This window comes from Oryctolagus cuniculus, chromosome 1, assembly GCF_964237555.1.
Source record: "Oryctolagus cuniculus chromosome 1, mOryCun1.1, whole genome shotgun sequence".
Classification (NCBI taxonomy): Eukaryota; Metazoa; Chordata; class Mammalia; order Lagomorpha; family Leporidae; genus Oryctolagus; species Oryctolagus cuniculus.
Window position 1 is genome coordinate 102,913,132 of NC_091432.1, and position 27,877 is coordinate 102,941,008.

The 27,877-nt window shown below is 42.1% G+C and overlaps 1 long non-coding RNA gene and 1 pseudogene across 3 annotated transcripts in view; one reads left to right on the forward strand and one right to left on the reverse strand.

The window, feature by feature from the left end:
* LOC138850591 (uncharacterized) overlaps nucleotides 1–27,877 on the reverse strand; it is a 240,691-nt gene that overhangs the window by 168,657 nt on the left and 44,157 nt on the right. The gene's annotated exons all lie outside the window — the stretch shown is intronic.
* On the forward strand, nucleotides 10,223–11,572 carry LOC100337694 (26S proteasome regulatory subunit 6B pseudogene; annotated as a pseudogene).

The window sequence follows — 27,877 nt, forward strand, 5'->3', positions numbered from 1 at the left end:
CATGCAATCACTTCCCATAGTTAGCCCAAGATCAGAAGCCAGATGTGAGTAGACCACATTCACTCTTGCTCATCATTATGAGTCATATGAGAATTGGATGTGGCTCAAACATGAGCCTAGGGCATGTGAACACCATAATTATGCCAATGTTTCTTCCCAATGTATAAGCATTCCGATATGTTTATAGTGATTTTAAATAGAATAACAGAAAATTTTTTAAGTTGTGTAATTATTTACTTTGACCCTCAATCTCTAATGGATTCAATCCAGTTCGTATGACATCTGGTGGTACTCAGTTACCCAATAAAAGCTGACCATAATCTTTTTAAGAAGGCAGGGACAACACTGTCAGCACTTCGAATCTGCCTCTACAGAGTAGGCACTTGCTGAGTCCTGTCATTCATTCTTTCCTGTTGGGTACACAACGCACTTAGCAACTTCATGTTTTCTCCACCCTTTCCTTCCTCCCTCCCTCCCTCCCTCCCTCCCTCCATACATCTATCCATCCAATCCACTTCTCTTCCTTCTGTCCTTATTTCATTTCTTCCTTTCACCCTTCCCTTATCTTTGTCTTAATTCATCATTAGAAGAACAGGGGTTAATAAAAGAACATTCCACATTATAATATGTAGAAACAGGGTAATGGGGTAGGAAAGAGCTAATTCCTTGAACGTTATGTGTCTGTATTAGGGTTCTGCAGAGAAACTGGGTCAACGATAGGATAGGATAGGATAAGTAAAAGAGGGGATTTGTTAGGAAATTGGCTAACATGATCACAAAGCTTAAAAAGTTACACAATGGCCATCTGTAAGCTGGAGAGACAGAGAAACTGGAATGAGGATGAAGTTCAAGAAGTCAGAAGCATGAGCCCCTGAAATGCTGCTGGTACAAGTCCCAGGGTCCAAGGCCAAGGACCCCTGAGCTTGATGTGCAATAGGAGGACAAAAATGCACACTGCTCATAGAGGAAGAACCAGGGAGTTGTTTCTACTTCTGTTTTTCTGCTCCACTTGGGTCCCCAGCCACACTGAGAGCAGGACTTCCTCATTCAGTTTGTTAACCCACTCACCAATCTTCTCTGGAAATACACCCACACTCAAAGAAGTGTATTTTGTCAATTCTCTAGACATGCCTCAATCCAATCAAAGTGACACCAAATGAACATCACAGTGACTAAGATGGCATTTATTTCAGTTCCAATATATTTCCCTGAGCCAGAAGCAGACTCTTAGTGGTAACAAGCAGGGCTGAACACAATTCTACTTTAGGTCCTGGGTAGCCATAATGTCAAACATTATGAAGATGTTTGCCACATTGATTTTCTTCAAGGGGGAACCTTTCTTAATATTATTTTAGGGGATTTAAACTGCAATGGCCCAGAAAATTATTAAATATATCATTATGATACTCAGATCAATTACTCAACAGAAACCATAACAAGCCAATCCACATTGATGACACTGTTTATTATTTGGCATAATTGCTCAAGAAGAGTGTATATATTCAGAAAAGTGCTAAATAAAACTAGAACATTGTATGGAAGATGTGGGTGCCAGTGAAGGGGGTGGGAAAGAACAAACCAGAATCATTGGGACAAATTCTTCACATTACATCTCTTCTAGCCTGCTACTTGATTTAGCCAGCGCTGGTCTGACATGACCCTGAGCAAGCACCTCTGGACTAAGAATGCTGCGCACATATTTAAAAAGTGTGCTGCCTATGTAAGCTCTTCTCTCTGGTTAGCCCAGAGACGAGGGGCCTTTTATTGGCAGAAGATGCTCTGGACATCTGAGATGTCTTGATGGGATTACCCTCCATAAAGGGCAAATCCCTTGACACCCAGGGCCCCCTGGTTCTGACTCTGAAATTTAAAGAAACTTCTATCCACTCAACTTCCACCAAGAGCAATCACTTCCAATAAGAAATGTGAAATATGTGAAAGGAGGGAGTTATTCATAAGAACCATGTCAAAACATTACTTCCACTGATGGCCACTACTTGAAATCATTGTGCACCCTACACATCTCTATTACAATGAAAAATCTGATGCATTACCTCTTCAATAGAATGTGTTTCTTGAAGGAAGTAATACATTAATCCAAAATTATCATAGGATCTTTGTGAGTATCTCATGCTATGGATATTGCTTATAACTGCTCAATTATTGAGTTCTACGCATGTTATCACAAATGGATGTTGATATTCATATCCCTTCTGCAGGTGAGGAAACTGAGGCTCTAATATAAAGGAACTTGCTGGAGATGTCACAGAGTTATTAAGTCGCATATTCAACACTCCAATACTCTGCTTCAGATTATTTCAGACCAGCCAACCCTATCTAGTAGGGAGGAAGGAATGCCCATTGAAGAGCTGGTACTAGCATCAACTTTCTATATATAGGGGTCCTGGGGATAACAATCTGGTAGGAAGTATGATAAGGGAGTTTTATTTTTTTAATAAAGAGATTCCTTTGAATATTTGTTTAAATATCAAGCTTACATTTAAAAAAAAACGCTTACTATTTAGGGTGACTTGAGAGAAGAGTTAATAGATCTCACAGGGAAGACTAAGATTCCCAACCATACCCTGGATGCCACCTCTAAGTTTATCCAATAGAGCTTTTAAAGCACCCACCATGTACACTGGGCACTATAGGTATACCTGTATGCAGTGGAAGGCACATATTTCAGAAGAGGGATACAGCTGAAGTCTAGAGGAAAGATTCAAAACTAACAAGCAGAAATTGTAGGAAGACATCCTGCAAAGAAAGGGTCAGGCAGAGACTGGCTCCCCAAGATGTCACAGGGTGAACTTATTACTGTGACTGGGGCACTAGAATGGTCTTTAAGTAGCCTTCTAATCCAAAGAAGAACATGGTGGGAGGGCACCTAACACATACTTTGAGAGAACAGTAGAGAAGAAGCCAGAAGACTGTGGTGTGGCTGTTGTCACCTGAAGGCTGAGTCCTGGATAGGACACTGCAGTAGGAGACTCAGGCTGGTGTGGAGAGAGGAAGAGGTTATAGCATAGCAGAAGGACGAAAGAAGGAAAACCAGAGACAAGGGAAGTTCAAAGCCGGAACTTGGCTTTGGAACCAGCCAAACCTGGGTTCAAGTCCCATCTAGCCTTATGTTCAGAGGATGTGTTTATTTTAGGCAAGTGACTTATTTTTCAGAGTCTCAATTTTCTCATTTATAAAGTGGAAATAGCCCTTCTGGGAGGATTGCATGATATAAATGTGTATGCAAAGCTCCTTAGTACCAAGGACATACATTGTTAAATAACTAGTTATTGTTCAATTCTTATCACAAGCTACAATATTCCCTGGAGCTAGCCCTATTCTTGACTTACCTCAAGCAGTATTGCTTCTAAAAACATAATGTCCACATTGAGCCTAATGTTTTCTAAACTTGGGCAAATCATTTCCCTTCTATGGGAAAGATTTCTAACTCATTTTTTGTTTTGTTTTATTTTCTATAAACAGAGAGGCTGGACTAAATGCTTGCAGAAATCACTTTCAACTCCACCTCTTATATTTTTATAGTTTCATTTTCACTGCTAATCAGAGCTTATTCTTTCTCTAGTCTACCTCATAGGACCACAGCCCTCTGCCCTCTACTTCATTGTACATACATATATATGCATACACATTCATGCATACATACATACTCATAAACATGCACACATGAACACATATACACAGTCATACACAAGGCGTATATACAGATACATGCATGTACATGCATATACAGTCACATATGTGCATGCATGTGTACACACATATACATACAAAAACATTTTTAATAAAAATGGCCAAGATTTCATCATTCATTGTTTTTTAAAAGAATGATTTATTTATTTGAAAGGCAGAGTTACAGAGATAGGGAGAGACAGAGAGAGAGAGAGAGAGAGAGAGAGAGAGAACTTCCATATGTTGCTTCACTCCCCAAATGGCACAACAGCCAGGGTTGGGCTAGGCCAAAACCAGGAGTCCAGAGCTTCTTTCTGGTCTCCCACATAGGTGGCAGGGGCCCAAGCACTTGGTCCATCCTTTGCTGCTTCTCCAGGAACATTTGCAGGGAGCTAGATGAGAAGTTGGACAGCTAGGCCTCGAATCAGCATCCATTTGGGATGCCTGTGTCACAGGCATTGGCTTTGCCCACTACACCACAGCACTGGCCCACCATATGAACACATTTCTACATACACACTCATATATCCATATGTATAAGCAGTAATAATCATACATGTACAATTATGCACAGTAATGCACACTTATACAATGGACACACTCATACACATACAACTATATACATATAAACTTAAATCTATATATACATATCATATGCTGCAATATACACACTCATACACACAACATACATATGCACACATATAATACCCATCCATCTACAACCTAAAACTACTCCTTCTGCTCCTCTCTTTCTAGATAAGCCCAGCATTAAATCATATGTCTCTGATTGTGTTGCTCTGGGAGATTAATGATGCATAAAATCCCCATTGGACAGCAGCCAAGCTTCTCCCCTTCCTCCAAGGAGAGTCGGCATCGCCCACCAAGGGCATGTCAGGGAGACTGTGGCACAGACACATAGCAAGCCTTTCTTTCAAGTTACCTATGTATGCAGGAGCAAGAAGTCCCAGTGAAGTCTGTGATCATTTGAAAGGCAACTTAGAAATATCTAAGGTTTAAAATATGGATAAATCCTATTGCTTCCTGATCATTCTCATCTAAATAATCATTATCACCTCTAAGGACTAGAGATTATATTTTCCTGACAATGTTCAAAACTTTTAGTATATGATTTCTGGGTACACTGCTTTCATCAACCATGAACACATTCCTCCATGCTTTCTAGTGTGTGTGTGTGTGTGTGTGTGAGAGAGAGAGAGAGAGAGAGAGAGAGAGAGAGAGAGAGAATATTACAAGAAGGACATGTGACTCCTGCTGTGATCTGACAACATTTGGGAAATGTAGAGTTCATATTCTTGCTGTCAGCAGTCACACAGGAGACTGGGCCTCAATCTCAACATTCCTGGGCTGTCGTCAGTCTGCCTCAGGTTCCAGTGTGCCTCAGTGTCTGTTTTGTATTTAACTCTGACTCTTGTGTATCACCAAGAGACCAGTCCGTGGTTTCGCTGCTAGAGAATGGTTAATATCTGAAGAGGGCGGGTGCCCTTACCAAGCACGCCCAGGGGAGATACTGAGCTGGAAAGATAATGATCAGTTTCAGGGAGAAAACCACACAGGCACAAACACCAGAAACTGATATTTAAGCCCCAAACTCTTAAGGGACCCCACATTTTCACATTAAATGGCTTTGTCTGTTTCCCCTCATAAGCAAACATATGTTCTCCATGGAACTGGCCCAGCTCATCTGAACCAATTACTATTTCTGTAAGAAGTGGAAGGAGGAGGAGAAAGAAAGAAAGAAATTTTACATTACTGTCCTCATGTGTTGTTATAAGCACTTGCCCATAGAAAGCCATGAGGCCTCATTTGCATGAATGATACCAGAAAAGCCAACTCTACCTCTGTGAGCTAATGTGTCTCTTGTCTCTTGTGCTGTCCTCAATGGTCTGCTTAGGTGCTGGGGTGGACTCTGGGGTCTGAGAGACCTAGGTTTGAATGCCAGCTAGGAAACAGAACACTGCAAGACTTTGAGAAATAATTCCCTTTCCAACTTCAACTATCCCATTCTCTGAGCACCATTTTCCATCCACCCACCCACCCACCAACACTTCAACACTCTCCACAGACCCTTTAGTCTACTGATGGACAACTATTTTGCTCTCCCTTACCAATTTCATAGACTCTTTCACTACTTAAATGTTTTTAAAACTTTATAATCATTTAGTTATCATCCTTTAATTTCCTTTTTCCCTCTCCTTCAGCATAGCTGCTCAACACACTGACAAACTTGGTTATAACTACCTCTTTGCCTATGCCTCACTTATACAGTTGGATATGCTAGAGCAAAATACATAACCATATTGACTAGTCCCAATAGACTCATGACTATCATCTTCCACTGGGTCCATAATGCTGCCTGGCAACCATCCCATACTTCCTTCATCCATTCACTTCTCACTTACCTAGCTGGTTATCTCACACTTCTACACTTCTACTCCTTTCAAACCTCCCTCATTCCATTCTCCCTCTCAGATACTGGCCTTGATTCCTACTTTCCTTAGGAACAATGAAGGAATCAGAAGAGAAAATTTCCACAAATTCCCATTTCCACATCTACCCATCTCCCTACATCTCACTTCTATCACTGTAGATGAACCCTTTCTGCTCTGAGCTAAGCAAACCTTACCACTTCCTTCTCTCTCTCCCGAATCATCAAATTTTCCTTTGTCCTTGTAGAAAGATTTATTTGTATTACCATGAAGAAGACAACTTTCATATTTCAAAATTGGATGTTAAACACAAATATACAGAAAGAAGGTAACTTTTATTGCTTGCTAATGAGATTGTGGAGCTTCTGTGCAATCAGGAGAAGGGTTAGGCATCTGAGTAGAGGAGACACCAGCATATTGAACCTGTTCATTAAGTAGATCACAAAGTATGTTGTGGGGTTTCTGGGTCAAGATGTCATCAGATGCTGGGTCCAGGTTCTTGTCTCCAACACAAGGAAGAATTCAAGGATGAGACATGGGTAGCAGAGGAACAAGATTTATTGGAATGCAAAGTGAAAGAACATGCTCCAGTGAGTTTGCAGGCATGCTGGAGGTTGAACCACATTCAATGAGACTGGGGACCATTCCCTTCTATAATCTGGAGGCTTCAGGGTTGGTGGCTAGGCCAAAGTTTAAGTGAATACTCAGAGGGAATGAAGTTTCAGGTAAGATTTGAGAACAACCCATTCCCCTGCCCTTTATCAGGAGTCTCAGAAGTGCCATGGTGTCGAGTAGTTGATGGGAATAGAAGTGTCAGTCATAGTAATTTTATTCTAATGATAATATAATTAGCTAAATATCATTGTGGGGACATAGTCATCAGCTGTGTTGGTTATTTTTGGCCAGTGTTGGTTCTAAGCAATGGTTTTGCAGAAGCTTCAGTTTTCTACTACAGAAAAAGTTGGGGGAAGGGTTAGGCAGGGCAGGCAGGCAGGGATTCAGCAACCTCAGCTTTCTGATTACCTCCTCACCTGAATCACAACCATTTGAAACTAATTAGAATCGGAAAGAGGGAGACAGAAATTCTAGGAGAGGTGACCAAGAACCAAATGATGCGCTCTGTTTGGTTGAAGATACTGAAAGACTGGTCTGGGTAAGCCAATCCCCCTGGCAAGACGAGCCAGGGAAAGGAGTCCAGAAGATTCAAAGTTTCTCTAAAAGACACCCATCATATCCTGCTAGAGGGAATATACATTCCTGAAACCTTTGGGGGCAATTAAGAAATGTGTATTAAAAAGATTTGAAACAAGTATGTCCTTTGATCTAGTCATTTGTTTTTTAGGAATTTATCCTAAGAAAATAATCATGGATTTGCACAGAGATTTAGTTATAAGGCAGTTTCCTACAGCATGGCTTATGATATGATAAAGAAATTTAGAAAAATCTAAACATCCACCAATAGGGAATTGGCTAAATAATTCTGTATAATGACATTTAATGCAATCATTTAAATCATAAATTATATTACTTGATACTGAAATATGTAAACAATACTTTATAAAGTGGGAACAAAAAATGAAGTACATAATAATATACAAATATTTACAGTTTTGAAAATTTATAGGAAAACTATTTGAGACAACAGACATCCAAATATTGATTGTTGTGGGATTACAAGTGATTTTTAATTTCTTCTTTTTATATAGCATGGACTATCATCCCTTTTTCTAGTTTTCATAGCCCATAACAAACATATGCAAGCAAGGGATTAAAATAAAGACATATAAAAATTAACAAGCAAACAGCAAGAAGGGAGTAATTGGAAATATTTCAGAAGACTATCTATCTAATCATTTACTAAATATAAGTGTAAACCATGTTTAGGTGCTCTGCTAGTATCCAGCTAACAGTGAGATTTATATGGGCCCTGCCTTCATGTAGTTTTGCTTCTACTGGAGAAAACGACATGAAAGCAAGTGAGTAAGTGAACATAAGGGTTGCTACGGAAGAAAAAAATCAGTACTCCTTCCCTCCTCTTCCTCTACCACCACTTCCTCCTCCTCCTCCTCCTCCTCCTCCTCTCCTCCCCTCCTCCTCCTCCCCTCCTTTTCCCCTCCTCCTCCTCTTCTCCTCTTCCTACCTCTTCTTCTTCTCCTTCTTCTCTCTCTCTCTCTTTCTCCCTCCCCTCCTCTTTCAAATAGAATGAAAATAAAAATTTTACTAGAGGCCGGCGCCGTGGCTCACTAGGCTAATCCTCCGCCTAGCGGCGCCGGCACACCGGGTTCTAGTCCCGGTCGGGGCACCAGATTCTGTCCCGGTTGCCCCTCTTCCAGGCCAGCTCTCTGTTGTGGCCAGGGAGTGCAGTGGAGGATGGCCCAGGTGCTTGGGCCCTGCACCCCATGGGAGACCAGGAAAAGCACCTGGCTCCTGGCTCCTGCCATCGGATCAGCACGGTGCGCCGGCCGCAGCGCGCTGGCCGCAGTGGCCATTGGAGGGTGAACCAATGGCAAAGGAAGACCTTTCTCTCTGTCTCTCTCTCTCACTGTCCACTCTGCCTGTCAAAAAATAAAAAAAAAAAAATTTACTAGAATATCTATGCTGGTCCCTAAATGAAGTGAACTTGAGAAAGAAAACTTGAGAAAGTGAACTTGAGAAAGAAAATTTGGGAATGATGTGGAAATTCTATATACTCATGCAGATGTACAAGAAAACATTAATTTCTTTAACTGTTATAAGCCAAGTTAAAAATTTTAAGTACTAATTCCAGTGAGCTGACAACGGACTTGAACTCAGGATTCTCAAGGTTTCCATGCTCTTTCTTGGGCTGTGCTACTGTTGTAGGGTTTTGTATATCCCTGTGGTTCTGGGGAGTTACTTGACCCCCTGAAACAGAGCACAGGAGACATTACTGAAGCTCACAGTTCCAGGCTTGGGACATGGCTTTTCTGGCACCCTATACTGAGGTCCTGATATGACCTCCCTGGGCCAACTCTTTCCTTCTTGCTCCTTTGCATTCCTGGCATAGAGGAAATCTTGCTTCTCCATGCTTTCCTCAGAGCTTCTTCTCAGTGGAATTAAACTTTTGGAGAAAAAAAATATCCACAAAGGGAAGAGCCTTAACAGCTCAGAGGTAGCCAAGCTCAAAAGTAGCTTCCAAGGATATAGCCCTATTATTCATCTTGGAGACCCCTTGCTTTTAAGTTTCCTCAATGCCTTTGAGTATGTATTTAAGAAGATCAGCATCCCTGGCATCCTGACACTTTACCATCTTTACATATGGTTTCAGATACATGGAAGTAACACTCTAGAACCACAGTTGGTCTAATTTCTGCCTTCCTGATTTCTCCTATGATACATCTGATGGAAACTGCCAGTGTGCCCTGACTGGACAATGGTATATCATTGGTGTCCAGGGTTACACAGGTTGAGCATCCCTAATTCCCAAATCTGAAATAGGAAACTTTTTGAGCACTGACCTGACAAGATCCTCAAAAATTTCAGATTTTCCAATTAGGGCTGCTCATCAGGCAGAACCTATGGAAATATTCTCAAATCCTAAAAACTTCAATATCTGAAATACTTCTTACCCCAAGCATTTGGATAGGGATCCTCAGTATGCAATAGAGTTGAAGACCCACATATCAAAATCACAATGAGTTATCCCCTCGCACTAGTTAAATTGGCTATTATCAAAAAGACAAAAGTAACAAATCCTAGAGAGGATGTTAAAAACAGGATGGAGGTTCCTCAAAAACACAGAATTACCCTTTGATTCAGTACTAGCTATATACCTAAGGGAAATGGAATCACTCTGTCAAAGAGTCATTTGCATTCCCATGTATACTGCAGCACTATTGATAATAGCCAAGAAATGGAAACAACTTATGTGCCCATCAACTAATGAGTAGATAAAGGAAATGTGGAATATACACAAAATAGAACAGAATTCAACCATAAAAAGGATGAAATCTCATTAGAAACAACATGAATGGAACTAGTGGTCACTATGTTCAGTAAAACAAGCTAGACACAAAAACGTAAGTAGTGCATGAACTTACTCATACTAAAAATCTAAATAAATGTCAATATATTAGCCTGTGGACTTCCGGTGTCGTCAACGGAAGCCGTGACTGGACCGGGCCGGACCACACAGAGGCCGGTTTGGTCACTATGGAGGAAATAGGCATCTTGGTGGAGAAGGCTCAGGATGAGATCCCGGCACTGTCCGTATCCCGGCCCCAGACAGGCCTCTCCTTCCTGGGGCCTGAACCTGAGGACTTGGAGGACCTGTACAGCCGCTAAAAGAAACTGCAGCAGGAGCTGGAGTTCCTGGAGGTGCAGGAGGAGTACATCAAGGATGAGCAGAAGAACCTGAAGAAGGAGTTCCTGCACACCCAGGAGGAGGTGAAGCGGATAGAGCATCCCGCTGGTCATCGGGCAGTTTCTGGAGCCTGTGGATCAGAACACAGCCATGGTGGGCTCCACCACAGGCTCCTACTACTACGTGCACATCCTGAGCACCATTGACTGGGAGCTGCTGAAGCCCAACACCTCCGTGGCCCTGCACAAGCACAGCAACGCCCTGGTGGACGTGCTGCTCCCCGAGGCCGACAGCAGCATCATGATGCTCACCTCGGACTAGAAGCCAGATGTGATGTACGCGGACATCGGCGGCATGGACATCCAGAAGCAGGAGGTGCGGGAGGCGGTGGAGCTCCCGCTCACGCACTTTGAGCTCTACAAGCAGATCGGCATCGACCCTCCCCGAGGCGTCCATGTACGGCCCACCCGGCTGTGGGAAGACCATGTTGGCAAAGGCGGTGGCACACCACATGACAGCTGTGTTCATCTGCGTCGTGGGCTCCGAGTTTGTGCAGAAGTACCTGGGCGAGGGCCCCCGCATGGTCCACGATGTGTTCCACCTGGCCAAGGAGAACATGCCCGCCATCATCTTCATAGACAAGATCGACGCCATCGCCACCAAGAGATTCGATGCCCAGACAGGGGCGGACAGGGAGGTTCAGAGAATCCTGCTGGAGCTGCTGAACCAGATGGATGGATTCGACCAGAACGTCAATGTCAAGGTGATCATGGCCACAAACAGAGCAGACACCCTGGACCCTGCTCTGCTGCGGCTGGGACGCCTGGACCGCAAAATCGAATTCCCGCTCCCTGACCACTGCCAGAAGAGGTTGATCTTTTCCACCATCACCAGCAAGATGAATCTGTTGGAGGAGGTTGACCTGGAAGACTACGTGGCCCGGCCGGATAAGATCTCAGGAGCTGACATCAACTCCGTCTGTCAGGAGAGTGGAATGCTGGCCGTGCGTGAGAACCACTACATCGTTCTGGCCAAGGACTTCGAGAAAGCCTACAAGACTGTCATCAAGAAGGATGAGCAGGAGCACGAGTTTTACAAATGACACCCACCCCCCCCCGCCAGGGCTTCCCTCACCCCCTCCCCATGTATCCCTGTCTCAGAACGTAGTCCCTTCACCCAGGATTGGTTTGTTCAATAAAGAAGATAAGCGTGAAAAAATAAATAAATAAATAAATAAATGTCAATATAATAGAAATTAAAAGTATAATAGAGGTTACTAGAGGCTAGGGAGAGTGGGGAGGAGAGAAGGATGGGGGAAGGTTGATGAATAAGCATTACATTAAAGTTAGGGGTAAAAATTCTGGTGTTCTGTATACTAGGGTGACTACTGATCATTTTAATGTACTGTATATTTCTCTGAAAACAAACAAAAAAAAAAACAAGAGAAAAGGATTTTGAATGTTTTCACCATAAATAAATATTAAAAGTTTGAGGAAAAGATATGTTTACCCTGATTGGACATCACATAATGTATATGTGTCATAACACATTACATAATGTATACATGTAACAAAACATTACATAGTACCCCATAAGCAAGTACCATATTCATAGGTCACTTACTTTTTCTTTAAAAATCAATAAAAATATCACATTATCCCACAAATATGTTCAATTTTCATGTGTCACTAAAATATTTTTAAAATTAGAATTTTGCAGACCCCAACCAAGATTACATACTATCTTAGGAATCAGGACACCTGGTTTAGTGCCTAGTCCTACTCCTTCTAATGTGTGACCTCATATAAATCATTTCTTTCTTTGTTTTACTCTCAAATGCTTACAGAATAAGCTGGTTGGATCAAGTTCAGCAATGAACTTCTGGGATTGCCTAGCTTCATGAAGACAGAGATATTCACTAGGGAGGTGAGAGCTCCTGGCCTGGGAGTAAATCACTGGCCTTGATGAAGGTGGGGCAGGGAAGTCAGGAAGGTTCCCAGAGAAGCATAACTCAGGCCTTGAAGGATAAGAAGAAATTCAGTAACAGCTGAGTGGGGCAGGCATTCCAGGCAGCAGGAAGAGCCTGAACACATAGCTGTGGTCCAGGGCCTGTGAGTGTCTGTGTGGCAGGAGCCTGACAAGTATGTGAGGAGAGGGACCACAGTGAGTGAGCTGGAGAGCAAGGCTAGGGTGCGGAGAGGCCTGTATGTGATGAAGGAGTCAGGACTGTGTTCTAAACGAGAGCAGAACCGTGGCGGCATGGGGGGGAATTAAGTAGAGACCTAGAGAGCTAATGGAATCAGGTGCGATGTATAGTTTAGACATTTCCCTCTGCCTACAGTGTGCGGGTTAAGGGGGTCAGACTGAAAGGAAAGAGACCAGCAAGAAGACTGCTGCAATGAGATAAAGGAGTGCAAGATGGGCAAAGAGAGGTGCCCCATATGTGTCTACTCCTCTGAACCAAAACAAGGAAATAGCTGTTATGAGATGCGTACGCAGTGATAAAAACCAGAAAGACATGAGAACCTTATGACATGGGATGGCAGCACAGAGAGGAACAAGCACACCAGCAACTGAGACCCCAGTCCCACAGCTGAGGGAACCCCACTGCAGGGGAAAGGGTCAACAAGACCTAGCAGAGTCCATCTTCAGAGACACTGAGCATCAGCAACCTTAGCTACAGGAAGAGGCCACAGTCTCCCAAGGCTTGGACCCCAGCAAAGGAGGTTACCTGGACTATACTTGGTAGCTTTGCTTCAGAGAAGGAACTGATGTTCTCTCTCTCTCTCTCTCTCTCTCTCTCACACACACACACACACACACACACACACCCCAGAGCACAGGCTGTGGCCCTGGAACCATCTTGAGAAAGCAACACTGTCAGGATACATTGCTCTATAGGGGACAGAATCTCCTACACACCCCCATTCTTAGGACTTGAAGGATATTCTGTCACAATAACAAAAAGTATACAAATACGACTAGATTCAGCAGAAATAGAGATCCACCCCCCACACAGCCTTAACTCAAAAGGTGTTCTATACTGCATAGGAAGGTGGTTCAGCACCTCAGGGCAGGTCCTGCTTCCAGGACCACAGAAGCCAGGGCATTCACCTCTACAGACTTGAGGTCATCCTCCTGCACTCCCTCCTTCCCCTCAGGGCAATGCATACCATCTATGGGCCAGACCCACCGCAGCTTCACCAAAACTTTGTTCCAGAGCCTGCCCCAGCTCTGGTGAGCTGGTGAGCATAGCTGAACAAACAGGCCTGCCTGGGCTGCGCACAGCTCTCTCCTGCAGTGGACTTCAACTTTGGTGAGCACCCTGCACTCAAGCCCCATTGCAACTCAAGCCCACACAGCTTTGTTGGCCGTATGTGGCCATGCATATCACCCTTTTCTAGTAGGTCAGAGTTTCAGTAAGCATCCAAGTCCCCGGCTCTGGGTCCAGCTAAAGCCTGCCTCGGCTTTAGTGAACTTGGTTAGTCATTACTGATGGAATAGAGACATTAATATTATTAATGTGTCCACATTACCCAAAGTAAATTAGAGATTTAATTCAATCTTTATCAAAATACTGATGACATTCCTCACAGAACTAGAAAAATAATCCTAAAATTTATATGGAAACACCAAAGATACCAAATAGTCAAAGCATTCTTGAATAATACCAGATGTGATAAATTAGAGAGCTATTATGATCTAGACAGCATGATAGTGGCATAAAAACAAACATAAAGGCCAATGGGACAGGAATAGAAACTCCAAAAATGAATACACATCTACAGCTAATTTATCTTTGATAAAGAAGTTAAAAACATACTCTAGAGAAGAGAGCCTCCTCAATAAATGGTGCTAAGAAAATTGGATATCCATATGAAAAAAATTGAAGCAAGACTCCCACCCCACTTCTCACCCTACACAAAAATCAAGTCAAATGGATCAAAGGCCTAAATGTTAAATCTGAAACTTGAAACTATTAGAAGAAAACAAAGGGGAAACACTTCAAGACATTGGCATAGGCTATTACTTTTTGGATAAAACCCAAAAAGCACAGGAAACAACAGCAAGACAAATGGAATTATATCAAAGTATGAAGCTTCTGTACAGCATAGGGAACAATCAGAGTGAAGACACAAACCAAGAGAATGGGAAAAATATTTGCAAACTATATTGTCTGATAAAAGATTAATATCCAGAATATATAAAGAACAAAAAACCCTCAACTACAAAATAATAACCAATCTTAAAAAGAAATGGACAGAGAATCTGAATATATATATGTGTGTATATATATATCTGAATATATATATATCTGAATATATATATTTTGTATATGTATAATCTGAATATATATATATATCACAAGAAGAAATACAATGACCAAAAAATAGATGAAAAAATACTTGATATTGCAAGCTTTAGGGAAATGCAAATCAAAACCACAATGAGGTATCATCTCACTCCAGTTAGAAAAGCTATTATCAAAAAGACAAAAAATAACAAATGCTGGCAAAGGTATGGAGAAATGGGAACTTTCATACACTGTTAGTGGGAATGCAAATTAGAATATCCATTATGGAAAACAGAATGGAGATTCCTCAGAAAACTAAAATAAATCTACCATATGACCTAGCTAACCCGCTTCTGGGTGTATATCTGATGAAAACAAAATGAGTATATAAAGAAATAACAGTATTCCCAGGTTCATTGCAGCACTATTCACAATAACCAAGGCATAGATTCAACCCGGGTGTCCTTTAATGGGTGAATGAACAAATAAAATGTGGAATACATGTATAACAGAAAATTATTCTGCCACAAAAAGGAATGAAAATCTGGAGATCCTTATGTTAAGTGAAATAAGCCAGATACAGAAAGACAAATATCATATGTTCTCGATGTGGAAGGTAAAAATTAAAATACATTTTACGTGAATTTAGATTAGTGAGTACTATGGTCTGGGAAGGGAGAGGAGGTGGGTAATGGATACCAAAACACTGTAGGGTAAGTGGAATGGTTTTGGTGTTTTACAGCACAGTGGAATGACTATGGCTTATAATGATTTATCATATTCTGTGTAAAGAATTGGAACAAAAGAACTGGAACAAAAGAACTGGTAGATTCTAAGCACACACACACACAAAAAAAAAGAAATGAAAAGTCCAGTTACCTGGTGTGATCAGTTTAAGATATGCATATCTGTTGAAATAATGCATTGTGCTTCTTAAAAATGCTCAAAAGTTATTATTAATCCAAAATTTAAAATAAAATTTTAAAAAATGCAATGATCCAAATACAGAGTAATTTGTAAGAGATGGGAGGAAAAGTCAACACTCAATACTGCAGACCAAGTAAACAGAACTTGGTGGCAAGTGATTGAGTATAGGGAGGCAGACGTCTGGCTTGGCCAACTGGACCAGCTCACTGAGACCAGGGGCAGGGCTGGATTAGATGCAAATCATGGATTTCATACAGTCATGTCCAGTGTGAGGTGCTGTTCAGATATTGAAATGGAGATTTCTAGCAAGGAGTTATATCTCAGCCTCAGGAGGTGGTCTGTATAGGAGACATACTCAAGAGCCTGAGTTTATTACTCATCCATTAAAGTCATGGGCATGGAGGAAACTGGGGTAAAAAGATAAGTAGAGGACCATGGGGGGAGTTGGGGGAAATACCATTTAAGGGTTTCACGAAAGACAAGTGCCAGAATTGCAGAAGACAGAAACACGTCTAGCCAGAGATGAGAAGAGAAATAACTAAGTAGTTTTGCTCTTTCATTTCTACCTTTCTGGCAGTCGGAGGACTAATGAGATCAGATACAAAGTTGAGAGAGTTCCCTCTGCCTATAGTGTAGATGAAATTGGAGTGAGGCAGACTGGAAGCAAAGATACCCGTGAAAAGACTGCAGGTAGGGACAGAAGAATCTCTTGAGTATGTCCAGATGGGAGTGGAGGGAGTAGAAGGCAGAGGGAAGGCAGGGTAGATGGCAGGGGTGGGGATTCTGCATATTATCCCTCTAGGCCAGAGTGAATTAAGGAGAGAGGAAAATAATTCAGTGTAACGCCTGGAAAAAGACACAGAGATATTTCACCTAGAGCAAAACATTTGTTGTTGAGTTTGTGACATGGATGAGATCATCATTAATCACTTGCACAGAGAACCATCTTCTTTTAGCAGGCTCTCCTTGAAGCAATTTCAGATACAAGACAGAAAGGGTTAGGTTTACATGGTCTAAATATTCTTCAGTTCCATATAAAGCCAGAATCAAGGTATTTTTAAGAATGAGCAACAGACAACCCCCTCCTAAAGCCAGCAGTAAGCCAAAGCCTGCAGGGGGGCCCTGGGCATTGCAGAGCCCAGGGAATGAGACTGGTGGGAGGGAGAGTGGGTGGGATCCTCTGAGCCTGCTCCCCAGACATGCAGTCATATGTGGGTATCTCACCTCACAAGTGTGTTGATGTCCAGTTCCATGATATATACAATTTGACCTCCATGCAAATGAATTAAGCAGGAGTGGATTGTTGATTTTTAAAAAATTAATTAATTAGAGAGACAAAGAGACATTGCTGGTTCACTCCCCAAATGCCTACAATGGCCAGGATAGGGTCAGGACTGAAAAAGCTAGGAGCCAGGAACTCAATCCAGCCACATGGGTGGCAGGAACTCTCTACAACTGAGCCACTATTGCTACCTCCCAAGGTCTGCGTTAGCAGCAAGCTGGGATCAGGAGTGGGAGCTGGGAACCAAATCTGGGCACTGAGATGTGCAATGCAGGCATCTTAACTCCTAAGCCAACAACACCCACACTGGTTACTGATTTGAGGAGAGGGGTTAAGGTGTAAGTATCAAAATCAGCCCTTTCTCGGCCACAGAGCCCAGGGAAAATGGCTAGTTCTCCGTGTGAGGGCTGAGGAACCCACCTTTGGTCTACAGTTACTCAGTGGCTCTGCTAAGGAGGCATTTCCCATGGTTAATGACTCAGATGCATGATGCTGCATACACCTAAGCAGTGACAATGCACCAGAGAACTTCTCTAGTGTTTTCAGGAAGAACTGATTTTCAGACCTGCAGGATTTACTCCTGACCCTCAGAGAGCACACGTCTCTGACTGAGGAATGAACCGAGTCCAATATGTAGCCTGCCCCACTGCCTGAGAGCTGAGTCAGGCACGGGGCCACACCTCTCCTCTCCAGGCCACCGCCCAAGAGAGACCCTTTCTTTCTCTGCCAGCCTGGCCTGTGCTTCCTTTGAGCTAAGTGGCCCTGTGACCTTGGCACTTGCCATTCCCTTTGCTTGAATTCTCTCCCTTCAGACATCCATTGGTCTCAGCAGCTTTCTTAGGGTGTCTGTCCAACTATCACCTTACTTTCAGGTGTGACAATGGCACACCTAATTCTAAAATCCTAACCATTTGCACTGCCTCAGTTTCTAGACTATTCCATGGTTGTTCATATGGGAACCGTAACTCACATCACGACGACTCAGAGACTTTACCCATCCTTTATTTCTGCTCAGAAACCACTAACCCATGGCATATTTATGCACAGCAAAGAGGATGCATGTGGCGGTTTACATTACAACCCTTTCACGTTGTACTGAATATTAGTCACCCTTATCTTTAAGGACAGGGGAGATTTTATGGGTCCATTTAATAACCCTGCCTTCTTTTCATGCTACTGTCTTCTCGCTCCTTTCCCTCATCTCCTACTATCTCTTCCTCTTCCCACTCCCTTTTTTCCCTATGGGACTCAAAATTTTCCTCACTCTACTAGTCAGAGTGTTTCATTTATCTCCTGCTCCTACTTGCCACCTCCAAGCCCACCTTCCAGACCTAAGCCCATCAGCATGCACATCAGAATGAAAGGGTCTTTACGTAACACAATGCCATCTTATTTTGGCTGTGACTGTACCTGTCCGTAGTAATGGTTCATCTCTGTTATAATGGGAAGAAAGATTCAGTTTTAAGCTATAAAGCAAGGCAGCTGCTGGGCTCACTCAGCTCTTTAAAAAGGAAAATCAAGAAGCTCTGCTTTCCTTTGTGTGAGTTCACTATATATTGTCCCAAATACAAGTGAGGTAACTCCACAGGGAGAGGTTCTGGGAGAGAAGGATAATTTGCAAATGTTGCAGTCATGCAGGTAATAATGCCTTCAGTGTTCCCAGGTGGAGAAAACAATAGCACAAGAGCCCCAGACAAGCCAGCCTCAGAGGAGGGATGCATTTACTTGGTCACTTGTTCATGTGCTTTATAGTCTAAAGGGTCAAGGAATTCTGGGCAGCCTGTGATCCTCAGCACACAGTAGGTGCTTAATAAGTAGCACAGGGGACATGGAGAAGGGAAGAAATGGCTGGCCCCACTTGTTAAGTTCCACCTGAGCAGGTGTTTTGCCGATGAAGAGGCTCTGGTAGGGGACAGGGGGAAAGGACTCCTTACAGATGGAGGCTTTGTCTGCATTTTCTTCAGCACAGGTAGGGATGGGACCACCCAGGAAAAGGCCAGCATGGCTGAGGCAGTAGACACACGTGGCTTTAACACATCCTTAGAATGAAATGTTAAGGCGTAGGCAAGAGTAACTACTTCTCAATTCTCCAATAGTTTCAGACCAATGAAATGAAAGGGTTAATTTTCATAAAGCGTTATAAGAATCCTACATCTACCTGAAGCAGGGCAGGCTAATTACAATGTGGAGTTTTTTTTTACTCTTGCCTGGAATTTGAACATCTCTCGTAACATTGCTTGTTTCAGGCATTTGGATGCTGGCTGAAGTTTGGACTTTGGAATCAGAACTTGGATTCACCATTAATTAGGCGATCATGAATGAGCTACTGAAACCCTCGGAGCCTCTGTATGCTGAGATGAAAAGTAGAGACATGACTTCCAGCTGATAGACTATTCTGGGCATAAATAAGAGGTGTGTGAAAGGGCCTAAGCAGAACTCCCGTCACACGGGGAGTCACAATTAGTGATAGCTCCTCTAAACGAACAAATGATAAAGATATTAGTTATCACTTTGCAATAGTTCAAAGTAGTGCTGCAGTAAGGACACATGCAAAGTGCTACAGACACAAAAGAACACCCCTCACTCTGTGTGGGGGGATAGGAAGGGCTCAGCAAGAGGTGACCAGTAGAGTCTGTGTGTGTGTGGTGTTTACAAGCGCACACTCATCCAAGATGGATGGAGCATGAGCAGTTCTGAAGTTAGAATTCAATCCTGGATGTGTCTGACTCCACTGAATGGAGAACAGAGGGAGGTGGCTCGGGTAAAAGCAAAGGACCTGTAGACAGATGGAGTCACACAGAACAGCCAGACAACTTGGAAATCGTTTACATGGTTGAGATACGGCAGGAAGTTTCATTTGGTTGAGAAAAAAGGGTTGGTGAGGCTGGGACAGGAGACAGGGGCATCTCGAGATGTATGGACATGTTGTGTAGCAGCAACTGGCTCAGCCAGGTCTGTGTGTGGAGGGAAGATGGACAGATTGCAGTGGGCAGCGTGTAGGGGGAGAGCTGAAGACTTAGAGACTTATCCTGACGTCACTGAATCACTAGTAACAAAACCAACCATCTGTCCTTGAGCTCCTGTAATCTGCCAGGCCATTTTCATTTTATCTCTGGTCCCATAACAACTCTATGAGGGAGAAACAATAACCCCAATTTACAGTTGAGAACAGTGAGATGTTGAGTGGTTAAGGAAATTTCCCAAAGTCTTACAATGGATCATCTTTTCTGAAGCTAGAATTTTTTTTTAACTTTTATTTAATGAATATGAATTTCCAAAGTACGACTTATGGATTACAATGGCTCCCCCCAATACTGTCCCTCCCACCCACAACCCTCCCCTTTCCCACTCCCTCTCCCCTTCCATTCACATCAAGGTTCATTTTCAATTATCTTAATATACAGAAGATAAGCTTAGTATACATTAAGTAAGGATTTCAACAGTTTGCTCCCACACAGAAATTAAAGTGAAAAATAATAGATGATTTTTTAAATGATGATGAAATCAGATCAGACCTATTGTCATGTTTAATCCCAGTGAGAGTCAAGTTGGGAATTGATAATTTCTTTTTTTTTTTTTTACAGAAGATCAGTTTAGTATGCATTAAGTAAAGATTTCAACAGTTTGCACCCCCATAGAAACACAAAGTGAAATATACTGTTTGAGTACTCGTTATAGCATTAAATCTCAATGTACAGCACATTAAGGACAGAGATCCTACATGAGGAGTAAGTGCACAGTGACTCCTGTTGTTGACTTTACCAATTGACACTCCTGTCTATGGCATCAGTAATCTCCCTATGCCCCAGTCATGAGTTTCCAAGGCTATGGAAGCCCCTTGAGTTCTCCGACTCTTATCTTGTTTAGACAAGGTCATAGTCAAAGTGGAGGTTCTCTCCTCCCTTCAGAGAAAGGTACCTCCTTCTTTGAAGACCTGTTCTTTCCACTGGGATCTCACTCACAGAGATCTTTTTGCCAGAGTGTCTTGGCTTTCCATGCCTGAAATACTCTCATGGGCTTTTCAGCCAGATCCCAATGCCTTTAGGGCTGGTTCTGAGGCCAGAGTGCTATTTAGGACATCTGCCATTCTATGAGTCTGCTGAGTATCTCACTTCCCATGTTGGATCACTCTCCCCTTTATTTATTCTATCGGTTAGTGTTAGCAGGTACTAGACTTGTTTATGTGCTCCCTTTGACTCTTAGTCCTTTCATTATGATCAATTGTGAACTGAAATTGATCACTTGGAATAGTGAGATGGCATTGGTACATGCCACCTTGATGGGATTGAATTGGAATCCCCTGGTATTTTCTAACTCTACCATTTGGGGCAAGTCAGCTTGAGCATGTCCCAAATTATACATCTCTTCCCTCTCTTATTCCCACTCTTATGTTTAACAAGGATCACATTTCAGTTAATTTTCAACACTTAAGAATAACTGTGCGATAATTACAGAATTAAACCAGTCATATTAAGTAGAACAGACAAAAAAAAAAAACTACTAAGAGGGATAATGTGTTAAGTTGTTCATTAACAGTCAGGGCTATGCTGATCAAGTCACCGTTTCCCATAGTATACATTTCACTTCAGGAGGTTTCCTTTTTGGTGTTCAGTCAGTTGTCACCAATCAGGGAGAACATATGGTATTTGTCCCTTTGGAATTGGCTTACTTCACTCAGCATGATGTGTTCCAGATTCCTCCATTTTGTTGCAAATGACTGGATTTCGTTGTTTCTTACTGCGGTATAGTATTCTAAAGAATACATATCCCATAATTTCTTTATCCAGTCTACCGTTGATGGGCATTTAGGTTGGTTCCAGGTCTTGGCTATTGTGAATTGTGCTGCGATAAACATTAGGGTGCAGAACGCTTTTTTGTTTGCCAATTTAAACTCCTTTGGGTAAATTCCAAGGAGTGGGATGGCTGGGTCGAACGGTAGGGTTATCTTCAGGTTTCTGAGGAATCTCCAGACTGACTTCCATAGTGGCTTGACCAGTTTGCATTCCCACCAACAGTGGGTTAGTGTCCCTTTTTCCCCACATCCTCGCCAGCATCTGTTGTTGGTAGATTTCTGTATGTGAGCCATTCTAACAGGGGTGAGGTGAAACCTCATTGTGGTTTTGATTTGCATTTCCCTGATTGCTAGCGACCTTGAACATTTTTTTATGTGCCTGTTGGCCATTTGGATTTCCTCTTTTGAAAAATGTCTATTGAGGTCCTTGGCCCATCTCTTAAGTGGGTTGTTGGTTTTGTTTTTGTGGAGTTTCTTGATCTCTTTGTAGATTCTGGTTATTAACCCTTTATCTGTTGCATAGTTTGCAAATATTTTTTCCCATTCTGTCGGTTGTCTCTTCACTCTCCTGAGTGTTTCTTTTGCAGTACAGAAACTTCTCAATTTGATGCAATCCTGTGGGGAGCAACTGGGAGCAACTAGGACTAGACTAAGTTACTGGAATTAAGACTTATTCTATGCATCTGCTCTCCCACAATATGGCGCTGGGAGAGGAGGAAACAGCTTCTACACAGCTGCCTCCAGTTCAACCAATAAGCAGCAGGACCTGCTCCTGATTGGAGGAGAGCAGCGTACTCGCCATGTGGGTAGCAGAGTTGGGATTGGTGGAAGAGGACTATAAAGGAGGAGAGAGACAACATGCACCAGGAACACCTGAGGAACATCTGAGCAGCCCCCGAGAAAGCCGGCCGGCGGTGTGCCGCTCCCCCGCGAAAGTGGGGAAAGTGGCTAGGGGGAACCGCCCTTCCACGGAGGTGGAAGGGACGGTAGCCAACCCGGGAAGAACCAGCAGCAAACCCGGGGAGGGCCGAGCAGACAAAAGAACAGTGCAGGGTCCTGTGTCGTTCCTCCACGAAGAGGGGGAGTGACAAATCCCAATAGTTGATTTTGGCTTTGACTGCCTGTGCCTCCCGGGTCTTTTCCAGAAATTCTTTGCCTGTGCCAATATCTTGAAGGGTTTCTCCAATGTTCTCTAATAACTTAATGGTGTCAGGACGTAGATTTAGGTCTTTAATCCACGTTGTGTGGATTTTTGTGTAAGGTGTAAGGTAGGGGTCTTGCTTCATGCTTCTGCACGTGGAAATCCAGTTTTCCCAGCACCATTTATTGAATAGACTGTCCTTGCTCCAGGAATTGGTTTTAGATCCTTGGTCAAATATAAGTTGGCTGTAGATGTTTGGGTTGATTTCTGGTGTTTCAATTCTGTTCCATTGGTCTATCCATCTGTTTCTGTACCAGTACCATGCTGTTTTGATTACAACTGCCCTGTAGTATGTCCTGAAATATGGTATTGTGATGCCTCCGGCTTTGTTTTTGTTGTACAAGATTGCTTTAGCTATTCGAGGTCTCTTGTGCCTCCATATGAATTTCAGCATCATTTTTTCTAGATCTGAGAAGAATGTCTTTGGTATCTTGATTGGGATTGCATTGAATCTATAAATTGCTTTTGGGAGAATGGACATTTTGATGATGTTGATTCTTCCAATCCATGAGCATGGAAGATTTTTCCATTTTTTGGTATCCTCTTCAATTTCTTTCTTTAAGATTTTGTAATTCTCATCGTAGAGATCTTTAACGTCCTTGGTTAAGTTTATTCCAAGGTATTTGATTGTTTTTGTAGCTATTGTGAATGGGATTGATCTTAGCAGTTCTTTCTCAGTCATGGCATTGCTTGTGTATACAAAGGCGGTTGATTTTTGTGCATTGATTTTATATCCTGCCACTTTGCCAAACTCCTCTATGAGTTCCAATAGTCTCTTAGTAGAGTTCTTTGGATCCTCTAAGTAAAGGATCATATCGTCTGCAAAGAGGGATAGTTTGACTTCTTCCTTCTCAATTTGTATTCCTTTGATTTCTTTTTCTTGTCTGATGGCTCTGGCTAAAACTTCCAGAACTATGTTAAATAGCAGTGGTGAGAGTGGGCATCCCTGCCTGGTGCCAGATTTCAGTGGAAATGCTTCCAACTTTTCCCCATTCAATAGGATGCTGGCTGTGGGTTTTTTATAAATTGCTTTGATTATATTGAGGAATGTTCCTTCTACACCCAATTTGCTTAGAGTTTTCATCATGAAAGGGTGTTGAATTTTATCAAATGCTTTCTCTGCATCAATTGAGATAATCATATGGTTTTTCTTTTGCAGTCTGTTAATGTGGTGAATCACATTGATTGATTTGCGAATGTTGAACCATCCCTGCATACCAGGGATGAATCCCACTTGGTCTGGATGGATGATTTTCCTGATGTGTTGTTGTACTCTGTTGGCCAGAATTTTATTGAGGATTTTTGCATCTATGTTCATCAGGGATATTGGTCTGTAATTTTCTTTCAGTGCTGCATCTTTCTCTGGCTTAGGGGTTAAGGTGATGCTGGCTTCATAGAAAGAATTTGGGAGGATTCCATCTTTTTCGATTGTTCTGAATAGTTTGAGAAGAAATGGGATTAGTTCTTTAAATGTCTGGTAGAATTCAGCAGTGAATCCATCTGGTCCTGGGCTTTTCTTTGTTGGGAGGGCCTTAATTACTGTTTCAATTTCTGTTTCAGTTATGGGTCTATTTAGGTTTTCTATGTCTTCATGGTTCAATTTTGGTAGATTGCATGTGTCCAGGAATCTATCCATTTCTGATAGATTTTCCTGTTTGCTGGCATACAGGTCCTTGTAGTAATTTCTGATGATTCTTTTTATTTCTGTGGTGTCTGTTGTTACGTTTCCTTTTTCATCTCTGATTTTAATGATTTGGGTCTTTTCTTTTTTTAGTTAGTTGGGCCAATGGGGTGTCAATTTTGTTTATTTTTTCAAAAAACCAGCCTCGCGCTTGGCTGATTTTTTGTAGTGTTTTTTTTGGATTCAATCCTGTTAATTTCTTCTCTGGTTTTAATTATTTCTCTTCTCCTACTAGATTTGGGTTTGGTTTGCTGCAGTTTTTCTAGGTCCTTGAGATGCGCTGAAAGCTCATTTATTTGGTGCCTTTCCAATTTCTTGATATAGGCACCTATTGCTATAAATTTGCCTCGCAATACTGCTTTTGCTGTATTCCATAAGTTTTGATATGTTGTGTTGTTGTCTTCATTTACTTCCAGAAAGTTTTTGATTTCTCTTTTGATTTCTTGAATGACCCAGTGTTCATTCAGGAGCATGTTGTTCAGTCTCCATGTGTTTGCATACTTTTTGGGGTTTCCTGAGTTGCTAATTTCCAGTGAAGCTAGAATTTAATCCCAGATGTGTGCCTGCCATTCCTGGTCAGTGACCAGATGGAAAGTGGAGTCCCACCCTCAATCCACAGGCTGGTAAATCATCTGCCTTGGTGATAATTACCCTTGTCCACAGGTTAGCTGGGGGGGACCTGCCCAATCAGAGTGATTCTGTCCCTCAGCATCTATCCAACCCATTCACCATTTTTTTTAGCTTAAATCATTTTTTTAACTTTTATTTAATGAATATAAATTTCCAAAGTACAGCTTATGGATTACAATGGCTTCCCCCCCATAACGTCCCTCCCACCTGCAACCCTCCCCTTTCCCACTCCCTCTCCCCTTCCATTCACATCAAGATTCATTTTCGATTCTCTTTATATACAGAAGATCAGTTTAGCATACATTAAGTAAAGATTTCAACAGTTTGCTCCCACACAGAAATTAAAGTGAAAAATAATAGATGATTTTTTAAATGATGATGAAATCAGATCAGACCTATTGTCATGTTTAATCCCAGTGAGAGTCAAGTTGGGAATTGATAATTTCTTTTTTTTTTTTACAGAAGATCAGTTTAGTATACATTAAGTAAAGATTTCAACAGTTTGCACCCCCATAGAAACAGAAAGTGAAATATACTGTTTGAGTACTGGTTATAGCATTAAATCTCAATGTACAGCACATTAAGGACAGAGATCCTACATGAGGAGTAAGTGCACAGTGACTCCTGTTGTTGACTTTACCAATTGACACTCCTGTCTATGGCATCAGTAATCTCCCTATGCCCCAGTCATGAGTTTCCAAGGCTATGGAAGCCCCTTGAGTTCTCCGATTCTTATCTTGTTTAGACAAGGTCATAGTCAAAGTGGAGGTTCTCTCCTCCCTTCAGAGAAAGGTACCTCCTTCTTTGAAGACCTGTTCTTTCCACTGCAACCCATTCACCATTGACACAGACGCATGCGTGCGCGCGCGCACACACACACACACACACACACACACTGCATTTGACCTCAATCGCTGCTCTTGTGGAAACTGCATCCTAATTCTATTTCAGGTAGGAAGCTCTGGTGGAGACTTCCCTGAGCATCTGCGGTTGTGACTGTCCCCTCTCTGCCTGTACATCCCAGTAGGGACCAAGATCTATAGTCTTTTGCCTACTCACTCTGACTCCTCTGAAATAGTCACCACAAAATTCCAGTCTCAAGATATAACACGATGATTCTGTACTTAATTTGCTTTAAACTGCTACACAGAAGAAAGGCACAAAGTGAGTACCAAAAAACGTGGGTCCAAACCCCAGCTCTGCATTTCCTGGCAGCATCTCTTGGGCATATTCTAGAACCTCTACATACATATTGACCAGTAGACTAGAGAATAAACAACAGAAACCCACTCTCGTGCATAAAAAATAGAGAATTCATTGAAGGGACACAAACGGCTCCTAGGATCAAATAAATAGTGGAAGGATTTGGCCTTGGGAGGGACAGGAAGCAAGGCCCCTCTGGGGTCTTGGGCAGTGGCTCACAGGCAGTCTGGGTGGGGTCTGCCAATCATTGCCTTTCTGTCCCATGCTAATGTCTGGATTCTAACCCACAGGGGATTGCCAGGATGGAAGGAGGGCTCACACTTTGCACGTTTAAAAAAGGAGCATGTGTAAATGGCAATTTTATAACTTAAACAACTGCTAAAATATAAAGAAATAGAAAGGAATTGATTTTTATGGGGAAAACAGTTTTCCGTCTATTCTGTCTAGCACAGTGTACTAGCACACTACCCCCACCCCCACCCCCAAGGGGATGCTGACATCTCGACTGACTCATTAGAAGGCAATATGCATTGTGCAGGACATGTTGGAGAAGTTTGGACTACAGAATAGAGTAAGAAAGATGCTTTACAGCTTACCAAATTATGAAAGCTAGTACTACTTTTTTTTTTTTTTTTTGAAAAAGTGAATGTCTACCTAGCATTATGATTAAGCACAAGAGGTCTTATGAAAGTTTGTAGAAAATGCATGTTATGAAAAAACTATTCATGGATTTTTAAATTTTTTGCACCAAAAAATCTATTTTTGAGGAACTTTTTGAAGTACCTTGTATGTTGAGGTTGTTATTTAAATAAGACCAAGAATCCATGTTAGATGCTCAGAAAAATCTTGATCGGATGAACAATTCAATAAAGTGGAGGGTTCTATTCTTGGTGCCAACATACAACTTGTCCATTCTGTCCCCTTTATCTTGAACATCCTTTTTCTATCCCTTACTTCTTTCTTTCTTTTTTTTTTTTTTTTTTTTTTTTGGACAGGCAGAGTGGACAGTGAGAGAGAGAGACAGAGAGAAAGGTCTTCCTTTTGCTGTTGGTTCACCCTTCAATGGCCGCCACGGCCAGCGCACTGCAGGAGCCAGGTACTTATCCTGGTATCTCTTACTTCTACAGTACCTTCCACACTTCATTCAGATTTCATCATCGAAAGAAATTCTTCTCTGCATAACTATATCAGCTTATATATCTATATTCCCATAGAATGGCAATTAATTTTTCTTAGCACATATCACATTTTATTTAATTTTTAACTTCAATTATCTGCCCCTACCTCTAAATGACTAGCTTCTTAGTTCCTGCTCATGGCTTGTTTCTTGTTCACCTTTGTATTTCCTGCACAATTTAGAGTCAAACATATACTCATTTCTAACTACCCTGCATAAATAATGACTGATT